This window comes from Mus musculus, chromosome 17 (assembly GCF_000001635.26).
Source record: "Mus musculus strain C57BL/6J chromosome 17, GRCm38.p6 C57BL/6J".
Classification (NCBI taxonomy): domain Eukaryota; kingdom Metazoa; phylum Chordata; class Mammalia; order Rodentia; family Muridae; genus Mus; species Mus musculus.
Genome location: NC_000083.6, coordinates 32,949,001 through 32,965,734, shown reverse-complemented (window position 1 = coordinate 32,965,734; position 16,734 = coordinate 32,949,001). Strand labels below are relative to the sequence as shown.

Sequence of the window (16,734 nt, the reverse complement as noted above, 5' to 3'; positions counted from 1 at the left end):
ATTATTCCGGACCCAACTCCTTAGAACTGAGTTATCAGGTTCAGCAACGCTTACCACCGAAATGGGTCTGTAAGTACAGATTGCAACAACTGCCCTGTCCAAGCTCATACCTTTTCTCCGAAATAAATGTGATTTCATCCTGGAGGGTTATCACATTTCAGAACACCTTCCAGCCCGGGAGTGGTGGTGCACTTTTTAATACCAGTTCCACGCTAGCTTTGTCTACGTTATTGAGTTTCGAGTCAGCCAGAGCTATATAGTCAGAATTCTCCCGTCTACACCACACACAGGTCCAGGGCTTCTGAAAGATTTGTTAGTTTTATGTGTCTACGTGGATGAATCCGTGTGTGCGCGAGTGCTCACTGAGGCCGGAAGACGGCAGAAGTCCACTCGCTTTTCCATTGAGGCAGGGTTTGTTTGTTTGTTTGTTTGTTTGTTTCACTCATCACTTTACCTGGGGCTCGGGTTTCCTTGGCTAATAATGGAAGCCAGCTAGCCACAGCGATCCTCTTATTTGAGCCGTCCTCATAGATAGTGATTCAGAAATGTGCAGGGGATCTCTAACGTGAGTGCTGGAATCTGAACTCCAGTCCTAGGTGTTTATCATGCGCCCTTATCCACCAACTCTCCAGCCCCATTCACAGCCTCTTGGGCTCAGCGGGCTCTTCCTGGTATTTTTTTTTTCCGACATACAAATAGTGTCATAACGTCACTTTTGAATAAATCCTTTGCTCTTCAATCAGAGTAAGCTGGGAAAAGCCATGATAGCAAACCAAAACTGATTTCTGTTTAAATTCCTCTGTGAAATAACTTTGATTATGTTCACTCTGATTGGCTTTTTAAAAATCCCTCTGCCTTAATAAACATCCTTCTACTTTCATTTTGCCTACTTAGGCTCATCATATAAAAGCAAACATGTAATATCTGTTGATTTGAGCCTGGCTCATTTCCCTAACATGATGATCTCCAGTTCCGTGTTTTTTTTTTTTTTTTTTTTTTTGCAAACAACATTCTTTTGTGGATGAATAATACTTCACTTTCATAAATACCACATATATTCTATCCATTTGTTCCTCCACTGCTAGGCTCCTTGGGTGACTCCATCACTTGGATGCTCAATGCTGCAATAAATATGTGTGCAGGAATCTTAGTTACATGGTGACATTTACTCTCTTCGTGTATATCTAGAACGGTATAGCTGGATAAAATGACTTAATTTTTAGTTTGGGGTTTGATGTTAAATACCAAAGCTTGTGTGTTGAAGATATGGTCCGCGGATGCTGCTTGGAGGTGATGGAAACTTAGTGATTGGGGGGCTGCTGAGTGGAAGTAAAGTCCTGAAAGATGTGCCCTTGAAGCAAGTATTGGAACTCTAGCCCTTTCCTAAGCAACCAAGCATGAACATTTATCTATTTACTTCCCAGCCACCATGAGATGAGCAACTTGACTCCTTGGGCTTCCCACCATGATCCTCTGTTTTACCTCAGGCCTAAACCAAGGAGATCAGCTGACTGTGACCTAAAACCAAGAGCCAAAATAAGTTCCTCCTTATAAACTGTTTATCCAGGGTGTTTTGTTAAAGCCACAGATTTTTGACTAAATTGCATTCTATCTACATATATATTTATCTGAAGATATGCTTCATATTTAACTTGAGGTATATAGCCCAGGTTCACTTTAAACTTATACTCCTTATGCCTCAGCCTCTCAGAGGAGGGGATTACACATGTGTAGCATGCCTGCCTTCTTGATCCATGTGGTTATTTGACTGACAAGTTCAAACCCTGTAGAGCCTCTAGATCCAAGCAGAAACTCACACATGCTGAGGCTATAGACACAGAGCAGAATTTTGTCTTCACTGAAAAAGTCTGCTCTCGTGGCCTTTCAGCTAAAGGGTGAGCCCCATTCATGTTAACCAAGGTTATCATCTCCTTTTACAGTACCAAGGAAGGAATCCAGGACCTCTTGAATGCCAGACATGGGCTCTACCACTGAGGGCCACAAAGCACTTGACATTACCACATATAGATGCACCTGATTAAATCACTAAGTGCCTTAATCCATCTAAATTGACAAAATGATCCACCACTATTGCAACCCCTCAATGGAAGAGGTGTTGTGGATAGCCCTGGGGCTAATTATATTTGCTGTTAATTCTGTTCTCCTTTGAGTGGTTGTGAACAAGGAATGAGTCAGCTCTCAGCTTCCCACCTTAATTTGTAAAGTAAAGGAGAACTGATGATTGGACAGATAAAAGGAAAGGTAGATCAGAAGGGGTGTGTATGTGTGTGTGTGTGAGAGAGAGAGAGAGAGAGAGAGAGAGAGAGAGAGAGAGAGAGAGAAAGGAGAAAGGAGAAAATGGAAGAGGGAGAGGATGCAAAGGAGGAGGAGGAAGAAGAAGAAAAACGGAGCAGAAGCACATGGCCTGGAGAAACCGCAAGTTCTAAGGGGTCTCATAAAGGTGGAAGATGGTAGTGTAGCAGCAGGTCTGCCCAATCTAGGCGCACAGCTTGTAATCATATTAACTCTGTTGTGTTTTCATTGCCGGAGCATATTTGGGAGAAGATTTTCTGCAACAGAGAGGTAACAGGTTGATACTGTCAGGAAATGGGGAACTTCTTATAACATGAGGGCTACACTCCTTTAAGAGCTTTCATTCTCTCCATGGCCTGGCATGTTTGGTGGTATTCCAACTGAGTTTTGTCATCTGGGGTTGGGGGGCAATGAAGAGAAGAGAGAAAGAAAGGAGAAGAAAGAGAAGTCCAAAAACTAGAAAGGATAAAAAGAATCAGCGAGTCACATTCATTCTTAGACCCCCAATGTCACTCACCCTCTCATTTTTTACAAAGGAAAACAAATCTCTTTTGTTCTTGTACCTTCCAGAAGAGCTCACTGGGCCCTTCACAGCCCAGCTAGGGGTTCAGCCAGCGCTCAAGCTGCTGTAGCCCCCACATTCTTTCAGGTGTTCCATCTGGGGTCATGTAGAGTCTCGCTGTGTAGCTCTGCCTGACCAGAACTCACTGTATAGACCATGCCGGCCACAAACTCACAGACATCTGCCTGCTTCTGCCTCCTGAGTGCAGGGATTAAAGGAGTGTCACACTATGCAGGCTTGCTTTTTTTGTTGTTGTTCTTGGGTTTTGTTGTTGTTGTTGAAGTTTTGTTTGTTTGTTTTTAAGATTGATTGATTGGTTGATTGATTGATTTAGTCTGTGTGACTACACTGTAGCTATACAGATGGTTGTGAGCCTTCATGTGTAAGGTAGAAAATTTAAGTTTGGCCCCCTAGACCATGTTGGAGCCAAGAAAGAAAAATAGTTGGTCCCTGAAGCAGCCTGTTCCAAGAACTGGCTGACCACAGAACACATGAGCCAGTTCAGTGACCCTGTTCCAGGACCTGGCTGGCCACAAAAGTTAGATTAAAATCTTGAGAACAATCTTGAGAAGCAGGGAGTTTTCCCTTGTGATTTTTAGTTCCCCCTGTGATTCTTCACTGTTATTCTTGGTATTTTCCAATAATGCCCTCCCTACCCCCTTGGGTTGTGGTTTCTTCCTTTAAATATCCCCTTGCCCAGCTACTCAGTGTCCACATGGTCCTCTACCCCTGCAAGGTATATGACTGTGGGCCCCAGAGTGCTCTTGGAATAAAAGTCCTCTAGTGGTTTGCATCAAGACCGTTTCTTGCGAGTGATTTGGTATGTCACCTCTCCTGAGTCAGAACGTGGGGGAGTCCTTATAGTTGTTGGGAATTGAATTTTTAGGACCTCTGCTTGCTCCAGTCAACCCCGCTCACCCAGTCCCTGCTAGCTCTGGTCCAAAGATTTATTTTTTATTATTATAAGTACACTGTTGCTGTCTTCGGACACACCAGAAGAGGGCATCCGATCTCATTACGGGTGACTGTGAGCCACCATGTGGTTGCTGGGATTTGAACTCAGGACCTTTAGAAGATCAGTCAGTGCTCTTACCTGCTGAGCCATCTTGCCAGCCCCTTGTTTTTGTTTTTTAATGAAATTTTGCTTTGTATGTAGTCCAGGCTTGTCTTGAAACAGTGATCTTCTCATGGCTTCTAAAGTCTTCCTTTTTACTCCTAAATTGTGTGTGTGTGTGTGTGTGTGTGTGTGTGTGTGTGTGTGTGTGTGTGTATTCTGAGATGGTAATGGACTGTGTCTTAGGGCTGTGAACAGACACCATGATCAAAGAAAGTCTAATAAAGGACAACATTTAATTGGGGCTGGCTTACAGGTTCATAATCCATTATCATCAAGGTAGGAACATAGCAGCATCCAGGCAGGCATGGTACAGGAGGAGTTGGGAGTTCTACAACTTCATTTGAAGGCTGTTATCAGAATACTAGCTTCCAGGCAGCTAGGATGAGGGTATTAAAGCCCACACCCACAGTGACACACCTACTTTAACAAGGCCACACCCTCTAATAGTGCCACTCCCTGGACCAAGCCTATACAAACCACTACAGATTGAACCTCTGAAACTGTAAGCCATCCTAAATATCCTAAATTAAATTATAAATATATTGGTTCTTTAAGTCAGGGTTTCTTTGTGTAACCCTGGCTGTCCTGGAACTTGCTCTGTAGACCAGGCTGTCCTGAAAGTCACAGGGATCTGCCTGCCTTTGCCTCCACCACCACCAGTGTGTTTCCTCCTCCTTCTCCTCCTCCTCCTCCTCCTCCTCCTTCCTCCTCCTCTTCCTTCCTTCTCCTCCTCCTTCCTCCTCCTCCTTCTCCTTCCTTCTCTTCCTCCTTCTTCTCCTATTCCTCCTCCTCCTCCTCCTCCTATTCCTCCTGTTCTTGTCTCCTAAATTCTTGAAAAGCACCTAAACCATTTTACTTTCAGCTGTGCTGGCATGTAATTACTTCTCTTTGTGACTTAAGCAAGTGACTGCACCTCTCTGTTTCCTCTTTCCTCCTGCTATTTCTCACCATCTACTATGGTCTAGGAATCTTGCAGAATCTGGCTCTCCTCTGGAAGGTGGATCTGCCCCAACAAGGAGAGAAGAGAATCTAGGGACCATGTACTCCAAGATGCTGAAGCCTCCACAGCCTTCTAAGACCAGAAATTGGACTAGCTGGATTAGGAGACATGATGAAGATGGAAAGAAATGTTGGCTACCTCTGAGGTTTCTTGCGGTCAGACTTCCAGGTGAGGATGAGTACCATGAAAGATGACATTAGACAAGAGTGAGAGCTGAAGGAGAAATTCTTCTGCCATAGATAGAATGTTGAGGAGGCCAAGTGTGGTAGTGAAGGCCTGTGATCATAGCACTCACGAGTCTCAAGCACTCCTGAGTTTGAGGACGGCTGTGGTAAGATCCTGTCTAGAAAATGGGGATAGGGGCATCTCCCCAATAATCTTTCCTGTCTGTTTGCTCTGTGTGTGTATGTCTTTGAGTGATCACGTATGTGGAGACATGAACATGGGTGGATGTGAGCAGATTACGGAAGCCTGAATTTGATGTCAGGTGTCTTCCTCCATTGCCTTCCATCTTGTGTGGTGAAATAGGATCTCAGGCGAATCCAGAGCTCACAGATTCAGATAGACTTGCTAGGTATCTTGCTGTGGAAATCCTCTGTCTCTGTCTTACACTGGCATTACAAATGAGGACAAAGAAGAGGCAGGAGCAGGAGGAGGAGGAAAAGGAGACTATCGCTCCAGTTTGGCATTTATGTAGGTGTTAGGGATCTGGACTTTATTTCTAAATTTGTACAGCAAGGTCTTTAGCCACTGAGCCAATCTCCAGGCCCTTGTAGGAAGGGATGTGACTGCAGACAGATGTAGTTTTTAGACTTGGGACTGATGGATGCCTTTGGAGTCAAGAGTTTTCCTACAAAGCCTCAGTTTCCTCATCTATAAAATGGAAATAATTCTCTGCTCTTAGAAGATGATCAAAACGATGTCATGGAATCATGATCCTAGCATACCAAGGAGCTCGTTGTGGTAGTTTGAATAGATATGGCCCCCATAGACTCATGCATTTGAATGCTTGACTCTTGGGGAATGGCACTTTTAGGAGGTGTGGCCTTGTTGAAGTAGGTGTGGCTTTGTTGGAGGAAGTGTGTCACTGTGTAGGTAGGCTTTGAAGACTCCTAGTGCTCAAGCTCTGCCCAGGGCCAAAGAGAGTATCCTCCTAGCTGCCTGCTGAGGACAGTGTCTTCCTGGCTGCCTGCAGATCAAGATGTACAGCTCTTGCTCCTTCTCCAACACCATGTCTGCCTGCAGGCTGCCAGGCTTTCTGCCATGATGATAATGGTAGGAACTGTAAGCCAACCCCAATTAAATATGTTCCTTTATAAGAGTTACCTCAGTCATGTTGTCGATTATTAATGAAAACCCTAAGACATTCAGCAAAGTACATTTTCTGCTCTGTTACACAGTAGTCCTGGAAAGCTATTTGTATTAGTAATTTTTTATTGCTATAATAAAAAAAATCATGACTGAGGCCACTTGTGAAAGAAAGAGTTTATTTGGTTTATAGTTACAGAAGGCTGTGGGTCCATTGTGACAGGAAAACATGACAACAGGCACTAGACACAGGCTGGAGCAGAAACTGATGGATAACATTTTGAGCGACATATATGAGGACAAGAGAGCAAACCCAAAATGGCTTTTAAACTCTCAAAGCCCACTCCCTGTGACATACCTTCGCCAACACGGCCAAACCTCCTAAGCCTCCCCAAACATCACCACCAACTGGGGGACACTTCTTCAGATCCCTGAAATATTCTGAGCATCTCATTCAAATCCTACATCAATGTTGACCACTTGATAACATTCCGTCCTAATTATCACAGCATTTAAACTTACTGACTGTGAGTTGGACAATGTGATGAGACACACTTGTAATCTCAGAACTTGGGTGACTGAGACAGATGTGTGATTTCCAGGCCAGTCTGGGCTGTATAACAATATCTTGTTGCAAATCAAGGCCGTGGGTGTTGCTCAGTGCTAGAGGGCTTGCTTAGCATGCACAAATTCTTGAGCTCTGCATCCAACAGTAGAAAAAGAAAAGTTGAGGAAACACAAAACAACTAGAAAAGCAACTTGCATCTTTGTTGGGCCAGCTCGACCCTTCATGTGTCTCCTCCATTCCTTGTTGGGAGTCAGGGTTTTCTGGTAAGAAGTCTGGGGCTCTGAGAGGGAAGCATCAGAACTTTCAGCATCTCTCCGAGCTTAGCTTCAGAAGTAGCAGAATGCTTACAACACTCATCAGGCCAGAGCAAGTAAGGCCCCATAGTTCAGTTCAAGTTCACAGCATGGCGAGACAGCTCCATCTGCAGAGGCTAGCAATGAAGGCACTATAAGAACAACTGAGGTGATTTATATAGTCACTTAGCACTACATTAATGAGAACAGGATGATGGTTAGCAATTACTCGGCATCTACTTTATACCATAAACAATATGCCAGTTGTCGGATATAATTTTCAGCCTATCCTGAGGTAGGTCTCCCTTATAACTATTACCTTGTGGGTCGTGACACCGAGGGCCCGAGAGGTCTCAGGGAACTTCTCCAAATTCACCAACAGTAAGAGAATATGAGGAGTAGAGTAGGTATTCAAGAATTATTCGATAGACAGCCAATCAGGTCAACATAATGCTAAACTCTGGATGAGTGGGACATCGAACCTGGCTGCTGTTGACAGGATGTAAACTTGAACTCAAGGCTCCTGACTCCTTACTTACATCTTTATGTCTTATAGGCATACCTTTTGCTCCCTGCTGTGGAGTCAGGCACCTGAACAGAAGACCAGGAGTCTGGTTCTGGGTCAGGGATCTGTTCTGATATCTAGGGCTGGTCAGAGACTCAGAGCCAAGGCACAACCTTGTTTTCTTCTCTGGCTAGAACAAGTGGCAGTGCCTGACCTTCGAGAGCAGCGCTTCTCTCTGGCCCTGTTTGAACATATGAACCTCACGACTGTGGACAGTCTGCAGAAATGTGTCTTCAGCTTCCACAGCAACTGTCAGGAGTGAGTGACTACCTTTGCCTGAGAACCTGAACCATGAACCAAGAGAGAAAGCTGGAGAATGAAAGACTGGCCAGAGGAAGCAGAGGTGCCTCTCTCAAAGTGGTAGGTTTTGACTGACATTGAACGACAGTGAGAGGAGCCAGAGTGTTTGGACTGGCAGTGTTGCAGTAGTCACAGCTGATTATGCACAACCAACTCTGGAGGATGGACACTCAGGTAGATGCCGGATGCAAGAGGAGCTAGAGAGGAGAAGATCCGAGGTTGGTGGGGAAATGAGGCATATTTCAGAAAGCTAAGGAAGAACAGCTGGAACAGATGTGGAGTGAAAAAGCTAAAAATGGTTCCAGTATCTGCCTTGGAATTCTGGGTGCTCCCTGTGGAGAGTAATCTACCATAGCTGTGTTTTTGGTTTCTATATAAGTGAATTTATTTAGTGTTTAGCAAGCAAAAATAGCAGAGTATCAGATCAGGTATTTCCATCCCTCTGCAGGAACAGGACCGGACAAACCCCACAAAAATAGGGAGCTGGAGAACTTGATCAATAAAGAGGGTTCTGGGTGGAAAAACATACTTTTAGATTGAACGTCCAATTTTAGTTTCCATCACAGGTATTTACAGATTCTAGGAGGAAAGGTAAGAAAGAGAGGAGCTAGCAAAAAAGTTTAGATGGTAAAGCAAGTGTGCTTGTGTGCTTGCACTTACATGCGGGAATGAATGTGTGGCAGTTAGAGGCATGGGAATTGGTTTTCTCCTTCTATCCTCAGGGACCCCGGGTATGCAGGCTTGGTGAATCTTAAGGTTTGGGAAGGTGCCCAGTTTGTCCTGAGAATGATTTGCCTTCCAGATGTTCTCAAGGACACAGAGTAAGCTGTGAGGGCAATCTGGCTGTGAAATGTGTGCTGATTTGGCTAACCTGGCTGGTTAGGCAAGGGTTGCCTTTCTCCATTACTTCCCCCACAAAGCTACATACCCAGTTGAGTCAATACTTACAGATAGATACAGGTCCACTCTTGAGTCAAGGGTATATAAATAATGGAAGTCCCCTGCTAGAACCACCAAACAAATTCTCAAAGGCATGGTAGTTTTCTTTTAGGCTGTTGTCCTTTTCACCTTCCTCTTTGTCACAAGGCTGGAGCCCAGTCCATCCCTAGACAAAGGGGTCTTGGAGGACACTGTGATACAACAAACATGCTTATGTTTAAAATGGAGAAGCCACATTGCTTCCAGAGCCAATCATTCAGAAAACTTAACCAGCACATGGCAGTTTACTACTATAACCTGTTACACCAGCACATGAAGGCTCATAAGCAGTGAGAGGCAAAGAGAAGTACACTTGTAGGGAACTTTTTTTGGGGGGGAGGGAGGGTCTTAGTTCTGGGTCTCTGCTGAGGGTCTTCTAGGTTTTCTTAATCCTAAGAGTCTGCTTTCTGTCTGGCCTGCCCTGCAGGTCTAACAGCAAATACATTGCTGCCATCTTGGAGCTCATCTCCTTCAACAGCACCAGTCCTTCCTGGATGTGGACTTCCTGTACTAACTACCTCAGTGTTGATGGGTGATGCTTCCACAAGGCCTGCAACCTGGTGGACAGTTTCACAGATGTTGTCATCACCACAGAGGGACCCTGCAACCTTAATACTCAGGGTGTTGATGAGTTCCTGAAAGCTAAGGCTAAGGCTAAAACTTTAGACTTCATTGATGTTCTCTTGAAGACCAGAGTGGGCTTCTTAGGTGTCTGAATTAAAGAGGTAACCAGAGACTCTGATATTCATTGTTACACAAGAGAAGCTGGAATTGGTCAATGGGGTACCGAGGAGCCATCATGGGTCCTTGTGAAAGGGAGAAGCAGGTTAGAAATAAGTTTTAAAGGTGATTTGGTTGAATGTTATTTGAAAAAGCAAATAACAAGATGGGGAGAGAGTCCTATGAACACTATGGGTAGCAGAGCTATCTCGGGTCGGGTCAGGAGCACTCAGACATGTCATGAGTTGAGGGTCTCACATTGTCTCCAGAATGAACACAGAAAAATCTGTCAGATGAGGACTTCTGTCTTAGTCAGGGTTTCATTGCTGTGAAGACACACCATGACCAAGGCAACTCTTATAAAGGAACACATTTATTTGTGGCTGGCTTACAGTTTTAGAGGTTCAGTCCAATATCATCATGGTGGGAACCATGGCAGCATGCAGGCAGACATAGTCCTGAAGGAGCTGAGAGTTCTACATCTTTATCTGAAGGCAGCCAGAGGAGATTTTCTTCTGCAGGCAGCAAGGAGGAGGGTCTTCCCTTTGGCACTGAACAGAGCTTTAACACTAGGAGCCCCCAAAGCCTGCCTGCCCAGTGACATACTTCCTCCAACAAGACCCACCTATTCCAGCAAGGCCACCCATCTTCTAATAATGCCACAGTTAAGAGTTTGAGCTTTAACCAATGTGTGTTAGCCAAAAATCTTTGGAAGCCTGAGATTCTGAGGAAAAAGAGGGGGAGGGGAGAAGAGGATAAATAAACATAAAAATGAAGAATTATGCCAGGCATGGTGGTGTATACCTTTAATCCCAGCACTTGGGAGGCAGATGCAGGTGGATCTCTGTGAATTTGAAGCTATCTTGGTCTACAAATCTGAATTCCAAGACAGCCAGAGCTGTTACATAGAGAAACCATGCCTCAAAAAGAATGAAGAATTACTGTGCAATAATATACCATTGACCTAGTGAGAATTAAAGTAAAAGACTGAGATGTCTACAATCAACAAATACATCTGGAATATACAAATAATTCCTGAAAATCAAAGACATGTGGTCCAAGAGAAGAGTAAACACGGGATATAATGTAGGAAATCACAAGCTTCAAACACAAAGAGTTTTGTGGGTGTTGTTGTTGTTGTTGTTGTTGTTGTTTTGAGACAAGGTTTCTGCTATCTGTCCCTGGCTAGTATGGAATATGCAATATAGACCAAGTTAACCTCAAACTCTGGCTCCTGAGGTTTGAGACTAAATGTATGCGCTACCATACCCTGCAAGCACAAGAGATTCAAGAAGAGATTGTCAAAATGAGAATGTAATCACCAAAGGCAAAGACAGAAAGATAATGAGTTCCAGGCCAGACTGGGTTACTTTGTTTTGTTTAGTGTTTTGTTTTGTTTTGTTTTGTTTTGTTTTGTTTTTAAGGGAAAAAAAAAGGCTGGAGGCCAGGAGATGGTGGCACACACCTTTACCCCAGCACTCAGGGGTAAAGATAATGAGTTCCAGAACAGCCAGAGATACATAGAGAAATCCTGTCTGGAAAAAACAAACAACAATGTTGGTGGTGGTGGCGGTGGCGGTGGTGGTGGTGGTGGTGGTGGTGGTGGTGGTGGTGGTGGTGGTGGTGGTGGTGGTGGTGATAAATTCTTACTGCCAGTGCACAGAGGTGTCTCTTACATCGCTTTCTTTGAACTTCATATTTTCATTTTGCCCTTAATCAGTCTCGGAAGGAGTTGAGTAGCTGAAGAGTGGGTGCAGAACTAAGGTTGGTTAGGAGGAACACCTCTAAGGATAAAATCATACATAAGTGAAGAAAAATTACAAAATACTAGAAGATGACTTGGTATTTTAGGAAAAAAACAAGGCAGGGGGTGGGGTGTCAGTGAATACAAGGTCTCATGTAGCACAAGCTGGCCTCAAACTTCCTGTTAGCCAGAGATGACTTTCAACTTCTGATCCTCCTGCCTCCACGTAGGGAGTGTTGGGATCACTGTGCTACCAGGCCCAGTTGTATACTGTACTGGAAACTGAATCCACCATGGCTTTATGCATGCTAGGGGAACTCTCTACCAACTGAGCTACAGCCTCAGTGTTCAGCAATATTTTAAAGAAAATAACACCCCTGAAAAGATATCCTTAAATGTTCTCTTACATTTCCATAGAAAAGCTTTAAAGATTATACAGGGACCCAGGTGCAGTGGTATTCATCAGCCCGGCCTAGAGATAAGAGGATTAGGAGTTAAAGGACAATTTGGAGTTTAAGGTCAGCCTTGGCCACATAAATCCTTGCATCAGAAAAAAAAAATTATTAAAAAGGAGACAACAAAAGCAGAAGCAGATAATTGTAAGGGCTTACAAAACTATTTAAATAAATAGATGCTGTCCATACTTCAGGGTGGAATGACCTATTTTTACAATTTACAGGTGTAAATTTGTTGGGCTTGGTGGCCCATGCCTTTAATCCTAGAACTTGGGAGGCAGGTCTCTGAGTTTGAAGCCATCTTGGTATCAAGTTTCAGAACAGCCAGAGCTACACAGAGAAATCTTGTCTTGAAAAAAGAAAAAAAAAGAAAGAAAAAACAAAAACAAGAGCAACAACAAAAGACATAAAATTCTTCTATAGTAACAAATTCAACTCAACCTAATAAAATTCTGCTTAGGCTATGTTTTAGGACCTGACAATGGTTCTTTCTTTTCAGCCCTGGGTCAGACACAGCCTTGTGCACTGAGGCAAGTTTCCCACCACTGAGCTGTGTCCCAAACCCTACAAAACTCACTCTGTGACAAAGAATTAAAACTTATTAAAGACACATTATTTTTAAGATAGGAAACGGATGGTGAGATGGCTCAGTGGGTAGGGATGCTTGGACCAAGCCTAATGTTCTGAGTTCAACCCCATTGTAGAAGGAAATAGATAACCTATTGAACTTGTCCTCTCACCTCCACACTCAAGCCAAGGGATGGATATATGCATGGGCACATGCCAATCAATCAATCAATCAATCAATCACCCAATCAATCAATAAAATGGAGACTCAATATACTAGTTGTTAAAACTTATTACAAAAGTATAGTAATAAAAATACTTTTAAAAACTTGGTTATTATTAAACAAGAACAGGAAAAGAACCTTTAAGCCCAGTCCTCGGGAGGTAGAGGTGGTAGTACGTCTTACCCAGTCGTGAGGCTGAGTGGGCTTTTGGGTTTGCTCTTGAGGAATTGTGTGCTGTGTCCCTTAAGAACGACCTGACTCAGCTGCCCTTCCTGACCATGAGCATGAAGGAGAGTCTGAGGCTACATCCACCAGGCTCTATGATCTCCCTCTGCTGCATCCAGGACATTCTCCTTCTGGATGACCTGGTCATCTCCAGCATTGGTGGGCTTAGGGTTCTGGGTAGAAGGAAGGTCACTAGTGGCAGAACTAACCTTGGACTGACTGTAGTACCCACCCAACAGGGCACGTCTGTTACCAGCATCTTCAGGAGTCATCACAATCCTTCAGTCTGGCCAGACCCTGAGGTGTAAACCCCTCCTTTCATAACTAGGATTTGGGAACCTGGCAAGATCAGGATAGAGAGGAGGTCCGGACACTGGAAACCTAACGCCTGTCTTCCACCTCTGCCCTTTCCGGGGTGTGTACTAACTGGGTTTGCTGAGAAACCCAAACCATCTGTCGCTCTTGCTCTCTCCCAGTCTTGCCTCTCTCCCAGGTCTCCCTTTCTCTCTGACCCAGAAAACCCGGAGAAGTAGGTCACCACTGATTTCTGTTCCCTTCTCGGCAGGGTAAGGGTGGGACTCCAGAGGGCTTGTGGTGTCAGGCTGTTGTCTGGGGCTGCTGGAGAGGACAGGCAATGGTTGGGATGGTCGGGGTTCCAGATCGCCTTCCTGCCCTCTGCCCAGGTAAAGGTTTAGAGAGTCAGGATTGAAAGGGTGGACAGATTAGCTCTGTTCTCCTTCTGCTAAGTATTGTGGGCTTAAGTCTGAGTTAGGGTCAAGGGTATGTAGATGTCAAAATCGAGTCCCGGGTAAGCCTTCGGTGGGATCAATCAGGTTGCATGGCTGGGTCCTGACATAGTCAGAGTCCCCACCCTGTCCTCCCGCAGGAATTGCATAGGACTGACTTTTGGCCATGAGTGCAATGAAGATGATGATGGAGCTGACGCTGACGCTGCTCGCTTCTGCGTCCTGCCAGGTGACAAGGGGCCACGCCGGCTTTCGGCGCTGATGCTGCGGACGGAGGGCGGGCTGTGGCTGCAGGTGGAACTGCTGACTCCACACCGGATTTGGAACCGCTCTACCCACCCATCTCATCAGGATCCCAGAATCAACAGAGCAGTTGCTCATGCTCGAACCTCACCAAGTACCAGCAGGGGGCGCGGTGGAACCAGGCTGGTGCCTTTGAGTCCAAGAGCCTTCCTAGCATCCCTGAGCTATATAGACTATCCTATAAGAACCACAGTAGATGTCTAAACATCTAGCCTAGGCCCGACTGTATGGACCAGGCTGGTCTCAAATTTGCAGCAAACTTCTGCTGAGACCTCACCACCCGAGTGCTGCATTTAGAAGAGTGGGCTACTGTACTTGGCGTGCCCAATCTGAAGGAAATTTTGTAGAAATAAAGGTCAATTTCCCAAGAAAGGAGCCTGGGAGCCGTTGACAATGGTGTTAAATGACGTCGAGGGCTAGTGATGTCCAAGACGAGTAAAACGGCTTCAATTTAACATGACCTCACGCTGGCAGGCTTCCTGTGTGGTGGTGTGTGCTTTCAGGTTCCCACTTACTCCTCGTGGGGCTGGGGAGGTGGCTCAGTGGGGAGACAGGCGGATCCCAGCGCCTCACTGGCCAGCCAGTCTTGTGAAAACAGGAAACTTCAGAGCGTTGAAGCCAACCTGATCTACAGAGCTAATTCTAGGACAGCCAGGGCTACGCAAGGAAATCCTGTCTGAGAAAACTAAAGGGGTAGGAGGTGAAGTGGGGGAACTCCAGTTCAATGAGAGAATCTGTCTGATGAAATAAGGTGAACAGAAATAAAGACACTTGATGTCAACCGCCAGCACGTGTGCTTGCAGAATTTTTTTCATATCAAATCACTTCAGGAATTTGATTTTCTCCCTCCCACTAGGAGGTGATTCAAATGATTAGAGCTGGACACACATCCGTAATTCCAGTATTTGGGGGGACTGACTGGGAAACATGAGTTTGAGACCAGCGGGGGCTGCATAGAAAGTCTGATTCGTTTCTGGGGTACATAGTGTCTTAGAGAAGAGATACCATGACCAAGGCAACTCTTTTTTAAAAAATATTTATTTATTTAATGTATGTGTATACACTATTGCTATCTTTAGACACACCAGAAGAGGGCATCAGATCCCATTACAGATGATAGTTAGCCACCATGTGGTTGCTGGGATTTGAACTCAGAACCTTTGAAAGAGCAGTCAGTGCTCTTAACCACTGAGCCACCTCTCCAGCCCCCAAGGCAACTCTTATAAAGGACAACATTTAATTAGGGCTGGCTTGCATTTTTGGAGGTTCAGTCCATTATCTTCAAGGCAGGAGCATGGTAGTGTCCCAGGCAGGCATGAATAGGAGAAGCTAAGAGGTCTATATCTTGAGCGAAGGCCACAAGAAGACTGACTTCTAGGCAGCTAGGAGGAGGGTCTCAAAGCCCACGCCTACAGTGACACACTTCTTCCAACAAGGCCACACCCACTCCATAAAGGCCACACCTCCTAATAGTGGAACTCCCTGGGCCAAGCATATTCAAACCACCATACATAATGAGATCCTGTCTCAAAAAATTAAAAATAAATAAAATCCAGAGTTTTATATTTTCCTAACTTCAGAACAAAAACATGCTTTATATTCTCTTCGTCTCTCATGTTCTGTTCTCATACAATATCCTTTTTTAAAGATTTTTACTTATTTATTTTATGTATAAGTACACTGTAGCTGTACAGATGGTTGTGAGCCTTCATGTGGTTGTTGGGAATTGAATTTTTAGGACCTCTGCTCTCTCTGGTCTAAAGATAGATTTATTTATTTATTTATTTATTTATTTATTTATTTATTTATTATGTACACTGTAGCTGTCTTCAGATGCAGCAGAAGAGGGCGTCAGATCTCATTATGAGTGGTTGTGAGCAACCATGTGGTTGCTGGGATTTGAACTCAGGACCTTCGGAAGAGCAGTCAGTGCTCTTACCGGCTGAATCATCTCACCAGCCTCATACAGTATCTTTATAAGCCTTTTCGGCAGTGCTGTAGTTTAAACCTAGGCCTTGTGCCCTTGTGCACTCCAGGCAAGTCCTCAATCACTCTGTCACATGCCCCAGCTCTGTAGTTGTTTTTCCTCCAAGTGGGTTGGATGGTGTTTGTATAGCTGTGTATGTATGTTTATGCATGTGGGGGCAGGCAGAGGGCAACCTAGTACACAGATCCTCAGGAGTGGTCTCTACTTCCTTTGATTCAAGCTTGCTTACTGGCTTAGAGCTGGACAATTAAACACAGCTGGCCAGCAAGCTGCAAAGGTCTGCCTGTCCCCACCTCTCCAGTGCTGGTATTGCACATATCCACCATGCAGCCCGGTTCTGGGGATTGAGCTTGGGTCTCCATGAATGCAAGGCAAACAAGCACTTTATTCACATCATGCTCCCCAAACCCTTAAGTGAGATTTTAAATGAGTTTGATTTACTTGTGGTTATGTTGAAGTGGCATCTACCTTTGACTTTGTCCTTTTCAATCCACAGTCGTTCACATCAGAGTATGAGGGGAGCATTACATATCACCAAAGGTTTTGAACCGTGAACAAAATCAAGGGTCAGATGACTTTGGGTTTTAGTCCCCTTGGAATGCTGTAAGTGCAGCTCTTGTATGGGGGGTACACACTTGGTCTTTTGATAGACTTTCAGTGAATCCGTTTGATGATACGCACTTTTACCGGCTGAGACATCTAGCTGGCCCTTAACTTTGAGCATCTTATCCTCCTATCTCCATCTCCTACGTGCTGGGA

At 44.7% G+C, this 16,734-nt stretch overlaps 1 pseudogene across 1 annotated transcript; it reads left to right on the top strand.

Moving 5' to 3' along the window:
• Positions 1 to 18: 18 nt before the first annotated feature.
• Cyp4f41-ps (cytochrome P450, family 4, subfamily f, polypeptide 41 pseudogene) lies at positions 19 to 14,774 on the top strand (annotated as a pseudogene). Its single transcript, NR_033585.1, has 3 exons — positions 19 to 69; positions 4,958 to 5,160; positions 13,915 to 14,774. The product of NR_033585.1 is annotated as a cytochrome P450, family 4, subfamily f, polypeptide 41 pseudogene (transcript).
• The last annotated feature ends 1,960 nt before the right edge of the window (positions 14,775 to 16,734 follow it).